The sequence below is a fragment of the Phyllobates terribilis genome, unplaced genomic scaffold, assembly GCF_046119375.1.
Source record: "Phyllobates terribilis strain yellow unplaced genomic scaffold, ASM4611937v1 Scaffold_1__5_contigs__length_1240528914, whole genome shotgun sequence".
NCBI classification, from domain to species: Eukaryota; Metazoa; Chordata; class Amphibia; order Anura; family Dendrobatidae; genus Phyllobates; species Phyllobates terribilis.
Genome location: NW_027362761.1, coordinates 735197882 through 735222698, shown reverse-complemented (window position 1 = coordinate 735222698; position 24817 = coordinate 735197882).

The following is a 24817-nucleotide window of genomic DNA, read 5'->3' as shown; positions in this document are numbered from 1 at the left end:
GGGTATGTCAAAAGTAAAAGAAAAGTCAAAGATGCTATAGGATTTTTACAGGATGAAAATGGAGAAATGGTAAGAGAGGATGTTGAGAAGGCCGAACTTTTTAATTCCTATTTTGCATCTGTTTTCTCTCAGAAAGAAAATGTAACATCAACTGATCTTCACTGTCCTTTTAAAGGAATAGAGGAATCCAAGTTATCTGTAAACAGAAAGATTGTGAGGGAATATTTAGCTAACATAAATGAGTTCAAGTCTCCAGGTCCAGATGAATTACACCCCAGAGTACTGAAGGAGATCGTAGAAGAAATTTTAGAACCACTCTCCATAATCTTTGAAAATTCTTGGAGAACAGGAGAAGTCCCAGAAGACTGGAGAAGAGCAAATGTTGTTCCTATCTTCAAAAAGGGGAAGAAGGTGGACCCAGGGAACTATAGGCCGGTGAGTCTGACTTCTATATCAGGAAAGATCTTTGAACAAATTATTAAACAACATGTATGTAAGTACATGGATAAGAATGAAGTGATTAACCAGAGTCAGCATGGGTTTGTAACTAACAAGTCATGTCAGACTAACTTAATTTCCTTCTATGACAGAATCACTGACTGGGTGGATCAGGGAAATGCTGTAGATATAGTATATCTTGACTTCAGCAAAGCATTTGACAAAGTATCTCACACCATCCTTATTGAAAAAATGACCAAGTATGCAATGGACCAGGCAACTGTTAGGTGGATTCATAACTGGCTTAGTGATCGGACTCAAAGGGTGGTTGTAAATGGCTTCACATCCAGCTGGATGAATGTCTCAAGTGGGGTACCACAGGGCTCCGTCCTGGGACCTGTATTGTTCAACATCTTTATCAATGATTTAGATGAAGGAATTGAGGGTAAACTGATTAAATTTGCTGATGACACAAAGCTAGGAGGGATAGCTAATACTAGAGAAGAGAGAGAGAGGATTCAAAAAGACCTAAATAAACTGGAGCAGTGGGCAGCAACCAACAGAATGGTTTTTAACAGGGAAAAATGCAAAGTACTACATCTGGGCAATAAAAATGAAAAAAGCATATACAGAATGGGAGGAATAGAGCTAAGCAACACTACACGTGAAAAAGACTTAGGTATACTAATAGATCATAGACTGAACATGAGTCAACAGTGTGATGCAGCAGCAAAAAAGGCAAATACAATTCTGGGATGTATTAACAGAAGCATACAGTCTAGATCACGTGAAGTCATTATCGGTCTTTACTCCTCTTTGGTCAGACCTCATCTGGAATACTGTGTACAGTTTTGGGCACCACATTTTAAAAAAGACATAGACAAACTGGAGCAAGTTCAGAGAAGAGCGACCAGAATGGTGACCGGTCTGCAAACCATGTCCTATGAGGAACGGTTGCAGGATTTGGGAATGTTTAGCTTGCAAAAAAGAAGACTGAGAGGAGACTTAATAGCTGTCTACAAATATGTCAAGGGCTGTCACATTGTAGAAGGATCATCTTTATTCTCATTTGCACAAGGAAAGACTAGAAGCAATGGGATGAAACTAAATGGGAGGAGACGCAGATTAGATATTAGAAAAAACTTTTTGACAGTGAGGGTGATTAATGAGTGGAACAGGCTGCCACGAGAGGTGGTGAGTTCCCCTTCAATGGACGTCTTCAAACAGAGGCTGGACAGACATCTGTCTGAGATGATCTAGTGAATCCTGCTTTGAGCAGGGGGTTGGACCAGATGACCCAGGAGGTCCCTTCCAACTCTACCATTCTATGATTCATTCTATGATTCTATGATTCTATGATACATCAGCCTTTTTCAACAAGGAAACATGAAACACAGGATTAATCTTCCAGGAAGTAGGGACATCCAACCTAACCGCAGACGGGTTAACAACCTGAAGCACTTTAAATGGACCCACAAACTTAGGACCCAGTTTTTTAGTGGGAATCCACAACCGCAAGTTCCTTGAGGACAACCAAGCCATGTCACCCACAGTAAACAAAACCTCCTTACATTTCCTGTCAAAATACTTCTTGGACTTCTTGTTAGCCTCTTGAAGGTTGCAACGTACATTAGTCCAAACTCTCTCCAAATCACCGGAAAAATTCTCCTCCTCCGGCACCGCCGACCCCAATTTGGAGAACGAACCAAAATACGGATGTCTCCCAGTACAACAAAAAAAAGGAGAACACCCAGCAGAGGAGGATGTATGACTGTTAAGAGCAAATTCTGCGAGAGGCAGAAACTCAGACCACACCTCTTGATTGTCCGCCACAAAACATCGCAAAAACTGTTCTACATCCTGTTTCTTTCTTTCAGTCTGTCCATTAGACCGAGACAAAAATGACAAATGGACTCCCAACCTGTCACAAAAAGCATGCCAAAAGCGAGCCACAAATTGAGGTCCTCTATCAGAAACAATATCTGTGGGAACGCCATGAAGCTTGACAATCTCCTTAACAAACGCCTTAGCGAGTATCTTGGCACAGGGCAACTTAATGAATGGAACCAAAGGACACATCTTACTAAAACGGTCCACGACAACCCAGATGACAGTAAAACCCTTGGACAAAGGCAGATCAGTAATAAAATCCATTGTGAGATGCGTCCAAGGCGTGCTAGGAACCTCCAGAGGGCAAAGGAACCCCGCAGCAGGAGTATGTGAAGCCTTTGACCTAGCACACACAGTACATTGACGCACCCACTTGATGACTTCCTTCTGCCATCCAGGCCACCAAAAACTGCGACTGATAAGTCTCTTAGTCTCAGAAATTCCTGGATAACCTGCCAACCGGGACTCATGACACTCCACAAACAAATCTCTCCTACAGGTTCTAGGCACGAACAACCGCCCATGGGGAGTGTTAGATGGAGCATCATCTTGAGCTTTCAGAATCCCATTCTCCAAAATGGAGTCCAATGCCGCCACCACAGCTCCTTTCTGTAAAATGCTCTCCTCCTCCTCGGCACCGACCGTAGGAGAGAAGCTGCAAGATAAAGCATCGGCTTTAACAGTCTTAATACCAGGGATATAGGTAATAGAAAAATGAAACCGATAAAAAAAAAAGTGCCCACCTAGCTTGACGGGCATTCAAGCGCTTGGCAGCATCCAGATAGATCAAATTCTTATGATCTGTGAAAACCTGAATAGGAAATCGAGCGCCTTCAAAAAAATGCCGCCAATGCTCAAAAGCGAGTTTAATAGCCAGCAACTCCTGATTTTCAACATCATAATTCAGTTCGGTTTCCGAAAAATTTTTCGAAAAGAAAGCGCAAGGATGTACTCTATCCCTGTTCTCCTGAGACAAAACTGCTCCGACCCCCACCGATGAAGCATCGACCTCGACCAGAAAAGGCTTGCTCTCATTAGGCTGCATAAGGATAGGGGCAGAACTGAACCTCTCTTTGAGATACTTAAATGCTTCAATGGCCTCAGTAGTCCACTGGTCGGTATTCGCACCTTTCCTGGTGAGATCGGTAAGAGGCTTAACAATTACAGAAAAATTCTTAATGAATTTCCTGTAATAATTGGCAAAACCCCAAAATCTCTCTATAGATTTCAAACCAATAGGCCTAGGCCATTCCTGCACAGCCTGAACTTTCACAGGGTCCATCTCAAAGCCCTCGCTGGAGACAATGTAACCCAAAAAACTAATTGTCTGCACAGCGAACTCACATTTTTCCAGCTTAGCAAAGAGTGAATTATCACTCAATAACTGCAAAACTTCATGTACACTCTGCCAATGGGACTCCAGATCTAGCGAATAAATCAAAATGTCATCTAAATACACAACCACATTCTTACCGATCAAAGGTCTCAAGATGTCATTAATAAGGTTCTGAAAAAATGCAGGTGCATTTGTAAGACCAAAATGCATCACCAGATACTCAAAATGACCTACCGGAGTGTTAAAAGCAGTTTTCCATTCATCACCCTTCTTCACTCGTAACAAATTGTATGCCCCCCGGAGATCAATCTTAGGAACCACTTCGCCCCCACTAACTGGTTAAACAAGTCAGGAATTAACAGCAATGGGTAGGAATTGCATACTGTAATCTTATTGATTTCACGAAAATCCAGACATGGACGTAAACCCCCGTCCTTTTTTTAACAAAGAAAAATCCAACAGCCACAGGCGACTTAGAAGGTCTAATATGACCAGCAGCCAGGCTAGTCTGTATGTACTCCTCCAAGGCCTTTCTTTCAGGGATAGTCAGATTAAACAAGCAACTCTTGGGAAGAGTAGCTCCCGGAACAAACTCAATGGTGCAATCATAATCCCTATGAGGAGGTAAAACTTGCGACTCCTCTGAAAAAACCCTCCAAAAATCTTGAATAGGTACAGGTAATTCCCCTTTTTCCACAGCCGCAATGCGACCATTACAACATTTATCATAGCACTTCGGACTCCAAGACTTTATCATATTAGTAGACTAGTCCAGCAAAGGATTGTGCAGTTTTAACCAAGGCAATCCTAGAACGACCGGAGAGGGTAAATTATTTAATACAACCAAGTCCAAAATTTCTTGGAAGTCCATTGATAGTGAGGGGAAATGCAACAACCTTGTGAGTAATACATTTCAAGGGAGTGTTATCAATTGCAATCACAGAAGTAGGTGATAACAAAGGTTTGGATTTCAATTTAAGTTTTTCCAAAAACCCTTTATCAATCACATTAAATGTTGAACCACAATCCACAAATACCTGAAATTCAATCAAATTTTCCTGCAAAGTAGTACTCCCTGAAAGAAATACTCCTGCAGAGCCTAAATAAGCTATACGAGCGTACCTGACCTTTTTTTTTTCTTTACTTAAACGAAGCTCACAATGCTTAATCAAATGGTCAGCTTTACCACAAATAAAGACATAATACCTCGGCGAACTTCCGGTCTCTTTCTTGAGAGCGGATCGACATCGCCCCAACCTCCATCGGTTCTCCGCCGTCTGAGCAGATTTTCTGGGGACTAGGATCTGGCATTACAGGAGTCTTTACCTCATTCTGCCTAGATCTCAGCCTCCTATCCACACGAACAGCTAATTGCTTGGCATCCTTCAGAGTCTCAGGTGCGGGGAATGCAATTAGCAAATCCTTAACCCTTTCACTCAGACCAGCAAGAAATAGACATTTCAGAGCAGGATCATTCCATTTGACTTCTGAAGACCATCTTCTAAAGTGTGTGCAATAATTTTCAACATCACCTGACCCCTGATTCAAACCCCTGATTTCTGCCTCAGCAGATGAGATTCGATCAGGATCGTCATATAATAGACCCATAGCAGAAAAAAATTCTTCTACCGACCTTAAGCATGGATCATTAGGTTGGAGAGAAAAGGACCACCCTTGTGGTTCATTGCGCAAAAGTGACATAATAAAACCAATGTGCTGTGATTCATTCCCAGAGGACCTTGGTCTCAAATGAAAATATAACAAACAAGCATTTTTAAAGGAAAAAAAGTCTTGCTGTTTACCATAAAAAACATCAGGCAGTCCTACCTTGGCTTCCACAAAACAGGCTCCGGAATAGCTACTCACGTGTTGCTGGAGCTCGGCCACCTCCAGAGACAATCCCTGCAAGTGTTGAGCCAAATCTTGGATGGAAGCCATACTGATCCCTGAATTTCTTTCCTTTAGTTTTTTTTTGGGGGCTGGACTTACTGTTATGATCTGCAACAAGTACTAAGGAAAGAAAGGGGAAAACTATTCCTACAGTAAGACTAGGCTGAATCCCTACGATGGAGCGGGCTGCCTGTTCCTTGCGAACAGACCCACCTTAGTCCTCAGCTAGTCTGATCGAAGACCTATAGCATAAAGGAAGGGGTCCCTAAAAGAACTAAGGACTGGAACAAAAATGAGACACCTCCTGAACAGAGAAGGTTGTTGCAGAACACAAAAAGATAAACTGACAAAAAGGTACTAGAGGTCCCAGAAGGACCAAGCAAACTGACAGAGATAGGCACAGAAGCACCTGGCTAGCAAAAAAGTCAAACAACACTGAAGTCCAGCACAGCCAAAAGGCCGGAGCTGGAATATATAGGCAGATGGTCACATGACCGCAAAACCCAAGATGGAAAAAACAAACAGGAGGGTTCTAAGACTAGGTCTCCATATTTTGATGGAGGGGATGATGTACTTCCGGCGGTCTCTGCTACTTTCCACCGCCTCTGGAGGTTTTGGGGGGAAGCCTGTATCCACTCAAGAAAGCAGGGGAGAGCATGAAGAGGCAGGCCGATAAGTGCCGTCAGCAAGGTTGCAAACTCGGAGTGGCAGACAGAATTTGGGTGTCTACTAAGAATCTCAAGATTAAGGTACCATCCCCTAAGCTCGCACCCAGGTTTATAGGACCATTTCCCATTATTAAGGTTGGCTTTTCGGGTAGGTCTGCCTTCCTCTATACTGGTTCCCAATATTTTTCACAAGACTTTATTAAGATCCACTTGTGACCCAGGATCCTCCTCCTATTCTGGTAGATAATACTGAGGAAATTGAGATAGAAAGTATTGTGTATTGTCGTAGTGTTTGGAATTCCATTCAGTATATAATTACTTGGAAGGGTCCTGAGGAGAGGCCCTGGGTCTCGAGAAGTAATATACATGCCAGTCGTCTCATCGCTGAGTTCCATAAGAGGTTTCCGGACAGAGTGGGTGGTGAGAGTCTGGAAGTCTCTCCTAGGGTGGGGATAACTGTATGGAATCGTGGTTCTGTGCTCCCACCTGGAAATGAAGCAGGTCCAGTGTTATGCTACTCTGGTCGCAGGTGTCACCAATTTCCTGACCCTGGAGGCAGAGCTACTACACGTGCATGGAGACTGTTCCAATCTTATGGAGCATCACGTTCTAGTGTTGTAGGATGTGTGAGGATGCGGGGCGCCGCGCCTCTCCCTGATTTCTCTGGTTGCTAAGCAATGCAGGACACTGCTGCGTCTGGCACTATGCAGTAATGGAATGTTGTTCATTCTGCTGTCCAAATTAGCAGGGAGTGGCTTTCTGGGGATGATTGGGAGGTATTCAACACTTGATCATTAAGTGGGCTATTTAATCCTGCTCCCTGCTCAGTCCTTTGCTGTTTATTGCACTTCCTATGTGCTGTGGTGATGAGTGGTGCTAGCAGTAGTGTTACTATCTTTTCAGGGGTTTTCTTATTTTTTCTTCTGGTTTCATTTTTTGGGATTCTTGCAGAAGTACCCACCTGGTTCTTGACTAGGTACCGACCGCGTCACCAATTATTATCCTTTCAAACCAAAACTATGTGACACAGATGCCTTACCATTAAACTGTAGGTTCATTATTTGATTATTTAGGTAGTGATATATAATAACTACATAGCAAAAGTAAATTGGAAGTTTGCAGCCAGCGCTTGGGTGGTTGGAAAGAAAAATTTACAATAAAGAAATGTTATCATTAGACCCCTTTAAGAAATTATGCAAATGTACAGTCACGTGGAAATAGATATGTAGTAAATTAGTGCCTCCCAATTTACTTTGGCTATGTAATTTATCATGCAAATAGACAGCGTGTCTGAAACTTAACACGTCAGGATGACAATCAGAATGTCAGATATTAAGAGTAAAACACCCCTGTAGTTTGTGTGCTAAATAGTCATAATTAAAAAAGAAATAATATTAGGATTTGAACTCTGACACTGTAGTTTTAGAGGCTGATGCCTTATCATTGAGTTATCACATCAAGTGATAGCAACTGGCAGCTTTTCTTGTCTTATGAGATCAACCATAAAAATATTCAGGGTGACTAAAAGTCATTGTGATTCTGATGTTTGAAGAAAATCACACATCAGACTCACTCATCAAAATCAAACATCATTTGAATTTGGCTTGCTTGCAGTCTGTGCATAAGTCCCAATGAGTTTCAGACAGGTTTGCACTGAAAATCATAGAACTCCTAGGATGCTTCAACTGACTTTATAGCTCAGTGGTTAGTGCACTGGCTTCAGGACACAGAATTTTGGGTTCAAGTCCCATCAGCGAACAGTGCCTATTTTTATTATTATTATTACAGTTGTAAAAGTCACTTATCAAAGTCACTTATCAAAGTCACTTGTCTGACAGGGTATTTAGCCTCAAACTGACATCATTCTGATGTTTGATTTTGATATCTGATCATGTCCTAAAATGGACACTGTACAGTTGAAGGTCCAGGGGGGTACAAGAAGCAGTGCCTGTCCAGCAGCAAAGGAACGTTGGTCAGATACTCTGAAATAGACCTTCCCTTAACGTTCGGGGCCTACAGTCCACAGGAGCCAGCAGAGAAGCTTGTCTCAAAATCTTCCAGGAAGGGAAGTCGGACGGGGAATAGTACAGAGATGACAGTACAGGACTCTCAAGACTGCGAGCATCTCATAGGCCAAAAAGGTCGACTATGAAAGGGACAGCTCAGGACAAATGGACAGTGAACATCACTACGTGCGGTGCAATGGACGGTAACCCTGGAAATGTATGTGATCAATGCTGTATGAAGTTAAAGCCAAATGTTCAAGTAAAGTTCTTTTTTATAAAACAGAGTGGAAGTCCCTATATGTGTGTGTGGCGGTTCCTGAGGTGGAAGAACCGAAGACAGCAGAGATCTACGAACGAAACGTGAGTGTTACACACTACATGCACAGCACAATAAAATTGGGACATTTGTCTTTGTCAGTGAGCCAGGGTGTGGGAATACAGCAACCCCTCGCCACAACTACCACCCTGAGCCCCTCGCACAAGCCTCTTTACACCAGCTGATGAAGGATGATGGGATTAGAACGATCACGAATATATCATTCTGTCCATACATATCATGTTATCAGCAACACATATTGTGTTTACACTGGTGATTTCCTGCCGAGAACAATGATTTGCTGCCGAGAATTATTTAATCGTCTGATGAAGGAGAATTATTTTGTTAGTTTATTTGGTGATAACTGATAAACTCTCGTCTGCAGTGCCAGTATTAATAAGTAATATAATAATGAATGCTGCAGACACATCACACAATGTCTGTTACATACACACTCCATGCTATACACATGCTGTATTTAATGTACATACACACTGTATATTACATACACTTCATATTAAACACACATGCTGTTTCGTTTATACACACGTACTGTGATACAGGTGCATCTCACTAAATTAGAATATCATCAAAAAGTTAATTTATTTCAGTTCTTCAATACAAAAAGTGAAACTCATATCTTATATGTAGTCATTACAAACTGTTTATTTATGTTAATGTTGATGATTATGGCTTATAGCCAATGAAAACACAAAAGTCATCTCAGTCAATTAAAATTATTAACAAAAAACACCTGCAAAGGCTTCCCAAGCGTCTAAAAAGGTCCCTTAGTCTGTTTCAGTAGGCTCCACAATCATGGGGAAGACTGCTGACTTGACAGATGTCCAGAAGGCAGTCATTGACACACTCCCAAAGATCCAATTTTCATTTGAAAATCAAGGTCCCAGAGTCTGGAGGAAGAGTGGAGAGGCATACAATCCAAGCTGCTTGAGGTGTAGTGTGAAGTTTCCACAATCAGTGATGGTTTGGGGAGCCATGTCATCTGCTGGTGTAGGTCCACTGTGTTTTATCAAGACCAAAGTCAGCGCAGCTGTCTTCCAGGAAATTTTAGAGCACTTAATGCTTCCCTTTGCCAACAAACTTTTTGGAGATGGAAATTTCATTCTCCAGCAGGACTTGGCCCCTGTCCACACTGCCAAAAGTACCAATATCTGGTTTAAAAAGAACAGTATCACTGTGCTTGATAGGCCAGCAAACTCACCTGACCTTAACCCCATGGAGAATCTATGGGGTATTGTCAAGAGGAAGATGAGAGACACCAGACCCAACAATACAGACGAGCTGAAGGCTGCTATCAAAGCAACCTGGGCTTCCATAACACCTCAGCAGTGCCACAGGCTGATCACCTCCATGCCATGCCTCATTGATGCAGTAATTGATGCAAAAGGAGCCCCGAACAAGTATTGAGTGCATTTACTGAACATACATTTCAGTAGGCCAACATTTCATATTTTAAAAACATTTTTCAAGCTGTTGTTATAAAGTATTCTAATTTACTGAGATAATGACGTTTATCTTTTCATTGGCTACAAGCCATAATCATCAACATTAACAGAAATAAACACTTGAAATAGATCACTCTGTTTGTAATGACTCTATATAATATATGAGTTTCACTTTTTGTATTGAAGACCTGAAATAAATTAATTTTTTGCTAATATTATAATTTAGTGAGATGAACCTGTATATACACACACAAACACACTAATATATAACACACACACAAATCAGTATATAACACACAGTGTAGAGGACTTACCATGCTCCATCTCAGACCCTCCATAGTCCCACAGGATGAAAGAACTTTAGCCTCATAACCATGATGTCACAAAGGTTTATCTGCCTATCTAACCTTGGAAACTGCACTGATAATGCAGGACTAGCATTATCTGTCCAGTTTCTAGCTTTCAACCCAATCCTGATATCCCCCAGGTGTTCCCTTACCCATCAGATAATGGCTGCGTGCCACAGCCTGAATCTGCCTCTAACAGCCTCAGGTGAAGTGGAGCTCTGCCCTGAGTCTTTTAGGGTGCTTTCAAATTGTGTTCTGTGTCCCCATTGGGCATATGTCTGAAATCCCCCACAAAACAGGGTCTGAACTTATGCACTGGTGGGGTCATAGACTGCAATGATGCAGACAGAGCAAATGTGCACTCTGACGTGCATTATTTTCGGGAGTGTCCGCCTACGGACACCCAGACATAGTGGACTGCATCTGGATGTCCGCCTCCAGCAGGTGTACACTTCTGAAAATGATGTACACCAGAGCGCATGTGCTCTCTGCCTGCATCATTGCAGTCTAATGCCCCATATGCATACGTCCAGATCCCGTTTTGCAGGGGATCTCTGATGTATGCCCCAACAGGGACACAGAACGCAATGTAAAAGCACCCTTAACTTGTTAAATGCAGCTGTCAATCTGTACCAATCAGTGGCACATACAGCACGCCAACACTGGGGTACGCCATCCTACGTGCTCATCGCCCCCCACAACACAATTGCAGGGTGCCAATGGGTTGCTATGGCAGCCAGTGGACTCCTGAAAAATCCAATGTCTGCCATCATGGTGCTTCATTGAAACCCATCAATATATATGTAAGTATTGCTGCGATGAGATGGTTGCAGGTTCAAATCCCATGAGGGAACTGACAAATTCAATAAAAAAAAAAAAATGTTAATTTTTTTTATATAAACATAAAAATTCAAACCCCCCCCGTTTCCCACCATTAAAAATAAAACTATAAAAAATATACATTTGATCTCACTGCCTTTATAAAAGTCCAATCTATCAAAATATAAAAATTATCTCAATCCGTAAATATCGTAAACAGAAAAAAAATTAAAAATGAAAAGAGTGCGATTTTTTTGGTTACCACAATCTACAATGATGCTAAAAAATTAAATAAGAAGTAAACAAAATGTTATATCTATCCCAAAATAGTATCAATAAAAACATCTGCTCTCCCTGCAAAAAAGAAGACTTTGCAAAGTTCCATAGACCAAAAAATGTAAACATTCCGGTTGTCAGAAAATGTCAACATGCAAAATTTAAAAAAAAAAAATTTCCAACTTTATTTTCACCAATAAAATAATAAAAAAGAAATAGACAAGTTTGGTATCTCTGTAATCATGCTGACCTGGAGAATGACCTAGGTCATTTGTACCGCGTCATGAACGCAGTCAAAATAAAACAATGTCAGAATTTATTTTTTTTTCACAATTTCATTGCACCTGCAATTTTTTCATAAATTTTACTACATAATATATTCGAATAAGTGGTGTTTTTCCAAAGTACAACTCGTCCCACAAAAGCCTTCATATGTCTATGTAGACGGAAAAATACAAAAAGATATGGCTTTTGGAGGAAAGGGAGTGTGATGAAATGGCAACAGGGAGAATCTGCAGAATCTCACTGTTACCACCACTTATGATGCATCCATACCCCGCCACCCGCCTGACGTCACAATTACGTCAGACGGAGCACGTGGTATGGACCTGCCCTCTGCATCTACGTGATGTTCCACACCCCCCTCGAGGAAGCGTAAGGTCAGATTGGTACTATTCTGCACAGACACCCCCTGTCCACACGGGTACAGGAAGGCACCAGGGAGTGAGAAGAGGAGGCCCACTCAGTCACTGATGTGGCACCACACTCACTCACACCCCTGACAGGCTGAGAGACTCTTTAATTAGCTCTAGTGAAGCAGAGCCTGGTCGGCCTGGGAGAGATGCCACCAGTTTCTATTTGATATAACAGACTTATATCGGGCTAGAAACCAGCCCGGTAGCGTACGACCGAACCATGGTCGTAAGGTTCGTGGATCGAGATAAAAGAACAGCCCAGGGTTAAATTATATATTTAATTTCTGTAAGGGAACACTAAACAGAACATTATATACATAAGGGTTATACATACACAGCGGTTAGAGTTGCAAACACGAAAGTATGGGTACAAAAGATATAAAGCAGTTATTACAAGTCAATTTTCTGGTTAAATGGAAAGGCCTGGCTTTCGGGGGAAGGGCTGTCACATGGGAGGTTTGTGGGCCTTCTCTTTATTGATGAAGGACTTTTCCCACATGACTTGACGTCACGACCTCCCCAGGAAAAAGACGATGGGGCCAGGGCTCCTGGCGTTCTTAACCCCTCAGGATCACTCCCACTCCTGCCTCCTGGCTGTGCCCACATCTCCTCCCCTGGTGTCTCTTAGCTATGAAGCTCCCAAAACTAAAATGGGCCATACGTCCTTTCTGGACGGTCCTAGGGAGCTGGTTCTGGTGTCATCAGATCCCACCGGGCCCCTGCTACGCGTGGACACCAAACACCGGGTCCTAGGGGCCCCTTCAAGGCTGTGCCGGGTATCTCCTCATCCGTAGGCGCTGGAGTGTGCTGATAGCTAGGGTGATATTCCCCATTATTCCAGATTCCCAAAAATTGGGTTGGTTTATCTCTGAGAGATATCATATTCCCATAACTTGGTGTTGAGTTATAGTTTCTTAAACAAAGGGACACATGACCGGGCTGCAGCAGCTGCACAGCTGCTGGTGTGGGATTTTGTCACTCAAGGCCTGTCGGCCCCCTCCTTTGCAAGCTGCAGTGCCGAATTACACTGTACATGGAGATCTCTATAAAACCTGCCACGTAGTGCACAGCGATGGTTATGGGATTGTCTTGAATATTCTTCACAGAGAGGAAGAAACAAAAATGTAAAAACAGAAATGGGAAGGGGTTAAATGCTGAGGGCCAGAGGTGTAGCTAGAGGTTCAGCATGGGGTTGGGGTAAACACATTTCTTTGGGCTTCTAACAAAAGTAGCTATGTCTGCAAGTACGGTAACATACCGTAATTATAGTGGGTAAAGGGGAACATGAACAGCAGATGGTCATGCTGTTACTGAAAAATAAAAATCAGTATACAAAAAACAAGACCAATATTACCATACTACCTCCATATGTTGAGCATATAGTAATGGATGCCAGTTCTGCAGAGATTATAAGAAATTACAATACAGTTATAAATAGTGACTTAAGGGTGATATTCTATGTGATGCACTTGTGCACTTTTCCAAATGTTCTATTTAGCCCAAGATAACTAAGGGAACTTTTCCAACCACGACTTTCCTGTAGAATTTAGAACAAAGACACATTTTACTTCCCACATTTCCATCTATTCCCAACAAACACAAACTTCCCATCCAGCTGATACACCAATGCTGAGCTGCTGTCGTATTTGTCTCTATTACTGCACCTACTGCTTGGCATGGTAACAGTATCCCTCTTAATGCCCCACCTAATACAGCCAACACTCTCCCTTTTTTACAGTAAAATGTCCCCTTCTGCACCTTCTAGATCAGGGGTCTCAAACTCGGCTGGGTATATGGGCCGCACAAGGAAAAAATTTGAATTTGGGGGCCGCATTCTTTGTTCAATGTGACATTTTTAGTGATAACATTTTTTTTTTTGTATACACCTTTTGAACATTTTTGCCGTGTTTATTTTTTTATAGCTTGGGTCGTTATGGATGTGGCGATAATAAACGTGCACTTTTTTGTGTTTACTTTAGTTTACATATAAAACAGCATTTTTAGTGCCCAATGTTTTTTCATGCTTTATTTTTATTTTTTTGATTTTTACAATTTTGTTTCCCCCAGTTGGCCACATACAGTAATATTGTCTTACAATTAGCATCATATAGTAATAATGGCAAACATCTTGTGGCTATGTGCCCCATCCCGGTCCCCATCTTGTGGCTATGTGCCCCATCCCGTTCCCCATCTTGTGGCTATGTGCCCCATCCTGGTCCCCATCTTGTGGCTATGTGCCCCATCCCGGTCCCCATCTTGTGGCTATGTGCCCCATCCCGGTCCCCATCTTGTGGCTATGTGCCCCATCCCGGGCCCCATCTTGTGGCTATGTGCCCCATCCCAGTCCCCACCTTGTGGCTATGTGCCCCATCCCGGTCCCCATCTTGTGGCTATGTGCCCCATCCCGGTCCCCATCTTGTGGCTATGTGCCCCCTGTGCTGTTCTTCACACACATAAAATAGAAAAAAAAAGATGATTCTCACCTGTCCTCCGTTCCCTCGGCGTCCTTCCTGCAGATGTGGCCTGCAGGCACCACAGAATCAGACCCCTTGATGATCCCGACCTGGTCCAGGAGGAGCCGCCAACAGCAGCGCTGCATTGCACACAGAGACTGTCTCCCAGCACAGCATTTCCAATGCCAGCCGCCGGCCAATAAGAGGCCAGCAACTGACATCTGCGCATGGCAATGATGTCATACTTGCTGTGCCGACACGCAGATATCAGCTGCTGGCCTCTGATTGGCCGGCGGCTGGCATTGGAAATGCTGTGCTGGAAGACGGTCTCTGCGTGGCAATTCAGCGCTGCTGTCGGCGGCTCCTCCTGGACCTGGTCAAGATCATCAAGGGGTCTGTGCCTGCGGGCCGCATAAAGCAGCCTCAGGGGCCGCATGTTGCCCGCGGGCCGTGTGTTTGAGGCCCCTGTTCTAGATGGTAAATGTCACGGGTGTGTCAGATGTAACAGACAGTCACTCTGGATCCGGCTGCAAAATGTCACTGCGTTTGGCATTGCAGACACCTTCTTAATCCTTCTTACTTTTGGACCCAGCGGCAACCTCCCTCCTGCTCTGATTGACACACCCTGGTCTGGGTGTTTATAAGCTCTCAGTCTGCTTCAGGGAATCACTGGTGATATTCTCATTTTCCCCTGTGTAGGCTTGAAGCAATAGCAGTCGGCTAGCTTCCTCTCTTGTGCCCTTGGAGGACATTTGGTGTTGTCTCTCTGGTGTCTGCTCAAGCTATGTTTTCCCCCCATTGTTTGTCTCCCTTGTTGTCTCTAGTTTATAGTGGGGACTGACCAGTGCTCATCCCCCTCAGTATCTAGGGCCTAGCTTTAGGGATATATAGGGATTAGGTTTCCTATTCAGTGATGGGTGCGAAACCTATATAGGGATGGTAGGATAGGTAGGGTGATATTAGATCTGCCTAGGGGTCTCCACTCCCCCTTTCTCTAGCGTTTGGGCTACCCTCCCCTCATCCCTTCATGTTGCACTTAGTCTTTCCCACACTGTGCGAGACAGTAAAATTGCCTGCTTGAAAATAATAATGCCCTCTTTAAATGTCCTAGAAAGTAACAGTGCTAACATTTTGCCTCTTGAAAGTAATAATGTCTCCTATGTGCTCCTTTGATAGTTATGATGCCTTGAGTGCCCCTATAATGTAAAAATGCCCCTTAAGTGTTCACTTTACATTTAAAATTATCCCGAGTGCCCCTAAAAACTAATAATGTCCCCTGAAGAGCCCACAACACAGTATGATACTCCCACACATTATGATGCCAACACACACACACACACACTCGATGATTCCTCCACAACCCACCACACGCACAGTATGATGGCCATCCCGACACACAATATAATGGCCCCATAGTCCACCACCTACAATATGATGGTGTCACAAATGGTGTGGGAAAAACTAAGTGCAACACGAAGGGACGAGGGGGACGAAGCCCAAACACTAGGGAAAGGGGGAGTGGAGACCCCTAGGCAGATCTAATATCACCCTGCCTACCCTACCATCTTTATATAGGTTCCACACCTATCGCCTAGCAGGATCCTAAACCCTGGATGAACATAGAGTTTGGCCCTAGATAGGGAGGGAGAGGGGTGAGCACTGGTCAGGCACCACTACAAACTAAAGACAACAAGGCAGACAAACAAAGGGGATAAACTTAGCTTGAGCAGACACCCGAGGATTAACGCCAACTGTCCTCCAAGGGCACCAGAGAAGATGCTAGCCGACTGCTAGTGCTCCAAGCCTGTACATAGAAGTATCACAAGAGATTCCCTGGAGCAAACTAAGTGTTTTAAACCCCTAGGCAAGGGTGTGTCAATCAGCAGCAGGAGGGAGGTCGCCGCTGGGTCCTAAAGGCAGAAGGATTAAGAAGACATCTGTAATGTTAAGCACAGTGACCTTCTGCAGCCAGATCCAGAGCGACTGTCCATTACACCTGACACACCCGTGACAGGTGGCCCCACGGTAGTCCTCCATATACAGTATGATGGTCCCGATAAAGTCCTACACAGTATAATGGTCATAAAGTCACCCAAATACAGTATGATGGATCCTCAACTTCCCCCTCACACAGTATGATGGATCCTACAGCCATCTACACAGTGTAATGACCCTACTGCCCTCACACACAGTAGCATAGGCCCCACAGATCCCACACAGTATAATGGCTCCACCACTCAATATGATGACGCCCAGACAGTGTGATGAGCCCCAAACAATATGATTTACCCACATAATATGATGGCCCCACAGCATGATGGCCACAGAAAATTCCCCCTCACATAGTATCACGACCCACAGTATTTCTCCCACACAAGGTATGATGGTCCTATCCATCTTCGCATGTGCCAATGGAAATGACGGTGCAAGCGTGAGATCTCAAGCAGAGACACAGGTCACAGAGACTGTGCCGTCATTTCCAGGGCAGCGCATGTGCAGATAGTGATAGTCAAGCTATCACAATGTCGTCAGGATGTTACTGCACATGCGTCACCCTCAGGAATGTACGAGTTGTTGGCCAGGGGAGCAAGGAAGTACAGGCCAGGTCCCTTCACTTGTGAGCTTATTTGCATAATATTTTTCTTATTTCTTATGGATTACAAGACAACTGAGACATGTACTTTTAAGGGTATGGAAGTAATCATCATTAAAGGTACTTTACTGTGATGATGTTACTTTTGGGGTTCCCATAAAATAAAACAGTTGATTGCTGGAATACATGCCCAACATCCACACAACACCCCATCAGGCTAAGCTCATACAAGCTTGTAAAAAGCCATCTGATTTTCATCCAGGAAAAAAAAACAATTTTTTCATCTGAATAGTCAACTGTATTGTCATCCATATAGCATTCGTTTTTATACATCAGCAGTAAATAAAATGTACCACTCCAAAAACAATTTCATATATTAATTATCGGAATGTATCCATAAAAATGTGATGCTACATGTTTGATCCTTATGGGATTCAATTTTTTTTATACACCCATAGACTTGAATAGATAAGTTTGATCAGAAATACAGGAGAAACTACTGCATGCTGCAATTTTTTTTTCAAGTGGACATTCGGTCTTTGTAAAAAAAATGGTCATCTGAACAGCCCAATTGCATAACATTTGTCTATGTAATGTCAATTTTTTCCATGGACAGGGACTCTGAACGAAAATACAGTTTTGTGAATGTTCTACGGTGGCTCCAGAAGCAATTAGCAATTTATAGAAGTAATGGGCTTCTCTAGCTCTGTATATTAGGCCGCATGGGTGGATAACTACGTATGTGTGTGAAACACACAGTGTTACCGTTCAACCGTGTTATGTTCAACCTGCTCACCAACACACCCTTTCCCCAGATACCTCATAGGATAATGACCTAAACATATCACAAAAGCACCCTCTCTAAACTACGCCAACAATAGAAATTCTATTGCAAATAGCATATTCTCATAGTTAAAAACAATAATATGCAAAATCGAAATCTATTTAAAATTGTATAATAGAAAATGTAATAAATACTATCCCTTTAGGTTCTTTAGTATAGATTAACACAATTGCAATTACAAATTTTCATTGGTACTAAAATAAACACACTGTCATTTTCCCTGTCACAGCTATATCAATACCAGCAAGTGCCTTTTCCTGCTTGAATCAGTTTCTTAATTTCTAGCATGTAAACCTCATCAAGCAATTAGAACATATTAAATTTCTTTGTGTTGTAACTGAAAGGTATAATTGCATCCCCTTAATGTAACTATGCATGGAATGCAGAAAATATTATAGACATTTATTAATTATGCTTTAACATAATTAACTAATTTCCTAAGGCGCATTTTTATGTCACAACAAAAGAAAATTAAAAAGCGCATTTTCCTTTTTGTACAGTGCTTATAAAAAAATAGACAAAAGCTTTCAGGTGAATGTAGCAACCAACTTTATAATACACATATATTGTTCTTATGATATAATGGTAGATTTTGATGGAAAGAGGGTATAGCAATTTATTTCACTTTGTTCAGAATTTGAAGATTAATGCTGTGTGCAACTTCTAGCAAATCCTGAACAAGTTAAGAAAGTTAAGATAGCAGTTACTTGCCTCTATTGAATCTCAAAACTGTACAACCAGTGCAGATATATTGTAGAAGTATTCATGCGCAATTTGCATCAAGAAAACTGTCATACATGTCTGGCACCACATTTATGTTTTAGGCACGATTTTGACAAATTCGATTTTTGGGTGTAGCTGGATAGAGCCGCTTGAAGGGACGTCAAATCTTTACAACTGTTTAACAATAATTTGTTTTGTTCAACATGGAGAAGGAGATTACCCACATGGTGAGCTGCAATGGGTGCTATATGTTTACAGACTTGCCAGAGGAAAAGACAAACTTTACATGCCAGAAATGCAAGCTTGTGACTCTGTTAGAGGAAAAGGTGCAAAGTCTTCAGGAGAGAAAAGCTACACTGAAGCTCATCAACGAAGATGAGGATTTCCTTGACAGAGTTGAAGAATCTCTTCAGAATGTTGCAAGAGAAGAACTTTTCAGCGTCCTGCAGAAGCTAATGACAGAGTAGAAATAACTATCCAGAATGTTTGAAGAGAAGCACCTTTCAATGTTCCTGCAGAAGAGAAATGGAAGCATGTGACCCAAAGAAGCAGGAGGATGAGGAGACAGTCAGCGCCCATACAGCTGAAGATCTGTAACCAGCCTCTGACGCAAGACAGCTACAAAGATGTACATCAAAAAAGTGCTTTACCCACAAAGGACACTCCAGTAACCAATCAGAAGCCTTTTGAAGGGAGAAAAAGAAGCACTGTGGTGAAGATGAAAAGGAGAGTGGTGGTCGTGGGTGATTCCCTCCTGATATGAACAGAAGCCGCTATCTGCCGATCGGACATCACCTCACAAGAAGTGTGTTGTCTTCCAGGTACCCAAATTAAACATTTGTCTGATAGGGTATCCAGACTTTTCAGTGCTACAGACGACTACTGTACACTAATACACGTAGGAACGAATGACACAGCAAAAAAGGACACGGAAACTATATTCAGACACATTTAAGACCTAGGCCAGAAAGTGAAGCAACTGGGAGCGCAGGTTGGTCTCTCATCTATCCTCCTAGTGTATGGACATGGAACAAGGGGATTGAACAGGATTCTACAGGTGAACAACTGGCTACATTGATGGTGCCGTCAGTAACGTTTTGGGTGTCTTGATCATGGAGTGAATTACTTGTATGATGGACTCCTTGCAAGAGATGGGTTGCATCTTCCGAAAACAGGAAGACACATATTTGGTAGACGCCTTGCTACACTCATCTGGAGAGCTTTATGCTATAGCAATATGGGATGGGACATATACGGCCAGGAAAAAGTATGCAGCTAATGAATTATTTTGAGAACCCTGCGATTAGAAGTGGAAATAAAGAACAAATACAACAAATTCTGAATGAAAAAAGAGGAGCAAGAGAAACCAACTAAAATGTGTCTATACAAATGCACAGAGCATGGGAAGCAAACAAGGAGAATTGGAGCTCCTACCACAGGAAGAGAGATATCATGTTATAGGAATCACTGAAATTTGATGGGATGATACACATGATTGAAATACAAACCTTGAAAGCTACAACTTATTTATAAGAAACATGCTTAATATCTCCACAGTGATCCAAGCTTCAGATAATGGTAGCACTGTAGAAACTGTTTGAGTAAGAATATAAGGAGAGAAGAACAGAAATTACACTATTATAGGAGTTTACTATAGGCCACTTGGGCAGACTGAAGATATGGATGAACTCTTTTTACATCAGATGTTTTTGTTCTCAAAAAAGTAAAACATAATTGTCATGGGAGATTTTAACTATCCAGATATTTGTTGGGAATTTCTCTCAGGCAAAAGTAACAGGTCCAGAAAATTCTTATCTTCTCTCGCCGACAACTTTATCTTTCAAAAGGTAGAAGAGAGAACAAGAGGATCTGCCATCTTGGACCTCATTCTTACCAACAGGAAGGAAATGGTTGAGGAAGTAAAGGTAGCTGGGAATTTAGGAAGCAGCGATCATGATATCCTCAAATATTGGATTACAAGAAGAGGAAGACCTGCGAGGATTCGACTTTAAGGTTGGACTTAAGGAATGCAGATTTTAATGGACACAGAAAGAGGGTAGGAAAGGTCCAATAACTGGATGTTCTTAAGGACAAAAATGTCCAAGGAGGATGGGAGATTTTGCTAAATGAAATTCTCACTGCACAATCAGTAAGTATCCTGAAAAGAAAGAAAAATTGGAAGCATTAAAGAGACCAGGATGGATGAGCACAGAGCTTAACACTTGCTATAAAGGAAAAAAATAAATGTATATCAAATGGAAAGAGTGGTGCATATCTAAAAAAGAATATAATGCTGTCTGCAGGGAATACAGGGCAAGCATTAGAGAAGCTAAAGTCAGTAATGAAGTGAGGCTTGCAAACAAGACTAAAAGCAATAAAAAGGGATTTTAGGAGTATGTCAAAAGCAAAAGAAAAGTCAATTATACTAGAGGATTTTTACTGGAATAAAAGGGTGTGGTGTTCAAAAATTATGTTCAGAAGGACAAACTTTTAAATTACTAGTTTACATTTGTGTTCTCTAAGAATACAAATGTAACATCAACTGATCTTCACTGTGCTATCGAAGGAATAAAATAATCCATACTATCTATAAACAGAGAGATGGTAAGGGAACACTTAGCTAATTTAAGTGAATTTAAATCTTCTGGTCCAGATGAATTACATCCTAGGGTACTGAAGGAGATAGCAGAGGAAAATGCAGAACCAGTAGCCAGAATCTTTGAGAATTCCTGGAGAACAGGAGAAGTCCCAGGAGATTGGAGAAGAGTAAATGTTATCCCTATCTTCAAAAAAGAAAAGAAGATGGAGCCAGAAAGTTACAGACAGTGAGCCTTACTTCTATACCAGGAAAGATATTTGAACAAATTATTAAACAGCATGTACCATATGTAAGTATTTGGATAAAAATACAGTAATTAACCAGAGCCAGCATGGATTTGTAGCAAACAAGCCATGCCAGTTAAATCTAATTTCATATTATGATGGAATCACTGACTGGTTGGATCAGGGAAATGCAGTAGATATAGTGTATCTTGACTTCAGCAAAGCATTTGATAAAGTATCTCATAGTATCCTTAATGAAAAAATGACCAAGTAAGGGACTGACAAGGCTACAGGTAGGTGGATTCATAGCAGGCTAAGTGATCGCACTCAAAGAGTGGTAATAAATAATTGCACATTCAGTTGGAAGAGTGTTTCAAATGGGGTGCCGCAAGGCTCTCACCTGGCCCCAGTGTTATTAAACAATTTTATAAGTGATCTATATAAGGGAACTGAAGGTAAACTGATCAAATTTGCAGTTGATGCAAAGCTAGGAGGGATAGCTAACACTAGAGAAGACAGAGAAAGGATTCAGAAGGATCTAGAAAAGCTTGAACAATGGGCAGCGACTAGTGTTGAGCGAGCATGCTCGACACTGCTCGTCACTCGCCCGAGCATCTCACTACTCGGGATGTTCGGCGAGCACCGAGTATTTCCGGGTTACTCTGGCGGGAGCTCGGGTCTCCGCCCTGCACGTTTGGCGCTCTTTACAGAGCCAATGAACATGCAGGGATTGCCAGCCAGTCACTGTAATGCCGCAGCCATGTTGTTTGTGGGCATTACAGTGATTGGCTGGCCGCACAGCGTCACCTCGAGTATTTAAAACCGGGCGCCGCCATCTTGGACACAGTCGCTCCGGAACAGGCAGTGTAGAGAGGGTGCTGCTGAGTTAGGGAGAGATATATAGTGCGAAATAGGTAGTGTAGGGTCTCTAAAGCCTGCCAAATCAAACAAACAATTCTTCTCAGGACTAATATCCATCGCAGATATCAGGCAGGCAGGCAGGCTGTATAGGAGACGCAATGGTTATACCAGCAAACGCTGCATTACAGTCCTGTGTGCTCCTGTTGGTCAAATTGTTAGACTTATCCCCCGGTCTCAGGGGCCAGGAAAAACCTTTTTTTTTTCATCTAAATTCTGTATTTTTTTTTTCCTCAGTTAGACTGTACAAGTACGCGTCTTATTAACCTTTTGGTATTTCCCCCCCCCCCCAAAAAAAATTGAGTGTGTCTGTGACTGTTCAGACACCAATATATCTGTTTAAAAGAGTCTGGTGTAGGCCAGAAAAATAGAACTGTGCTTTTGCAGTTCCACAGGTCAAATCTCTGTATTATCCTGCTTTTGGCATTTTTTGCCGTAAAAAAAAACTGTAATAGTGTCTCCCTGACTGTTCAGACACCAATATATCTGTTTAAAAGAGTCTGGTGTAGGCCAGAAAAATAGAACTGTGGTTTTGCAGTTCCACGGGTCAAATCTCTGTATTATCCTGCCTTTTGCATTTTTGCCGTAAAAAAAAACCTGTAATAGTGTCTCCCTGACTGTTCAGACTCAAATATATCTGTTTGAAAGATTCTGGTGTACGCCACATAACTATAACTGTGGTTTTGCAGTTCCATGGGTCAAATCTCTGTATTATCCTGCTTTTGGCATTTTTTGCCGTAAAAAAAAACTGTAATAGTGTCTCCCTGACTGTTCAGACACAAATATATCTGTTTGAAAGATTCTGGTGTACGCCACATAACTATAACTGTGGTTTTGCAGTTCCCCGGGTCAAATCTCTGTATTATCCACTTTTGGGTCTTTTTTACATAAAAAAACTGTTTAAGTGTGTCGCTGACTGTTTAGCCCCAAATATATCTATTTAAAAAAGTCTGGTATACGTCAGTAAATTAGAACTGTGGTTTTGCAGCTCCACGGTTCAAATCTCTGTATTATCCAGCTTTTGGCCTGTTTTACGTTAAAAAAAACAGTAATAGTATCTCCCTGTCTGTCACAAATATATCTGTTTAAAAGATTCTGGTGTAGGCCAGACAAATAGAACAGTGGTTTTCCTCTTCCACGGTTCTAATCTCCTTTTTATTACCCTTTTTCCATTGATAGTGCGAGTGTAAGCTATTTTACTTAATTTACAATGGGCAAGGCGCATGGCAAGGGACGTGGAACTGGACGTTCTGGTGATGGTGCGTGTAGAGGACGGGGCCGTGGCCAAGGTGAAAATGTGCCACAGCCAACAGCCACATCTTCTCGCTCCCACTTCTTGACCGAATTACTAGGGAAGCACACTACAACACCAGTATTGCGAACTGATCAGTGTGAACAGGTTATTAATTGGATAGCAGATAATACTTCCAGTTACCTGGGCACAACCACCTCCGGTCTGTCTTCCACACGGTCACGTTTTAGTAGCCGTGAGTCTCGACCGCATACTCCTCCTCACCCTGATGCTCCTTCCTCCCACCATGCCGAGTGTCGTCAGACAGCAACTGATCCCACACTTGGACATTCTGAAGAGCTGTTCACAGGTCCATTTCCATATTTGTGCCCCTCGCCTGCTCCGCTTGAAGTGGTGGAAGAGGAGATCCCATGTAGCGATGCCCAAATATTTGAATAGCCACGGCCACAGGAAGTCGACGCTGGCAATTTGTCACAAGAGGTGGACGATGACGAGACACAATTGCCACGAAGTGAGGAGGAGGACCGTGGTGCGCAAGTGGAAGAGGAGGAGGTGGTGGATGATCTAGTAACTGACCCAACGTGGCAGGAGGACATGCAGAGCGAGGCCAGCAGCACACAGGGGGAGGGAGGCAGAGTACCCCAACAGGCAGGAAGAAGCAGTGTGGTGGCCGCACACAGAAGGTGGGCAACAGTTCCCCATAACACCAACACGAGGGACGTTATCAGTACAACCGGTAGGTCTTTCAGAATCTAGAATTTTTTAAAAGACTCTGCTGATAACCCCAAAAAGGCCATTTGTACCACCTGCCATGCCAGCATCAGCAGGGGTGACAAAGCTACCAAACATCTACTATTCCTCCCTTATTTAGTACATAAATATAACATAAAGTAGTCATGTATATTAATTTCAAGTAAATACTTTATTTAGACACAGCAAGCAAGAAAAAAGTATTTAAAATGACATCATTCTGCCCCTAAAAACACCTATTAAAAATTCCAGGCAGTGTGGTATATATATAACCTCATAGCACATAGGTTGCTGTAACTGTTGTTACATATTCC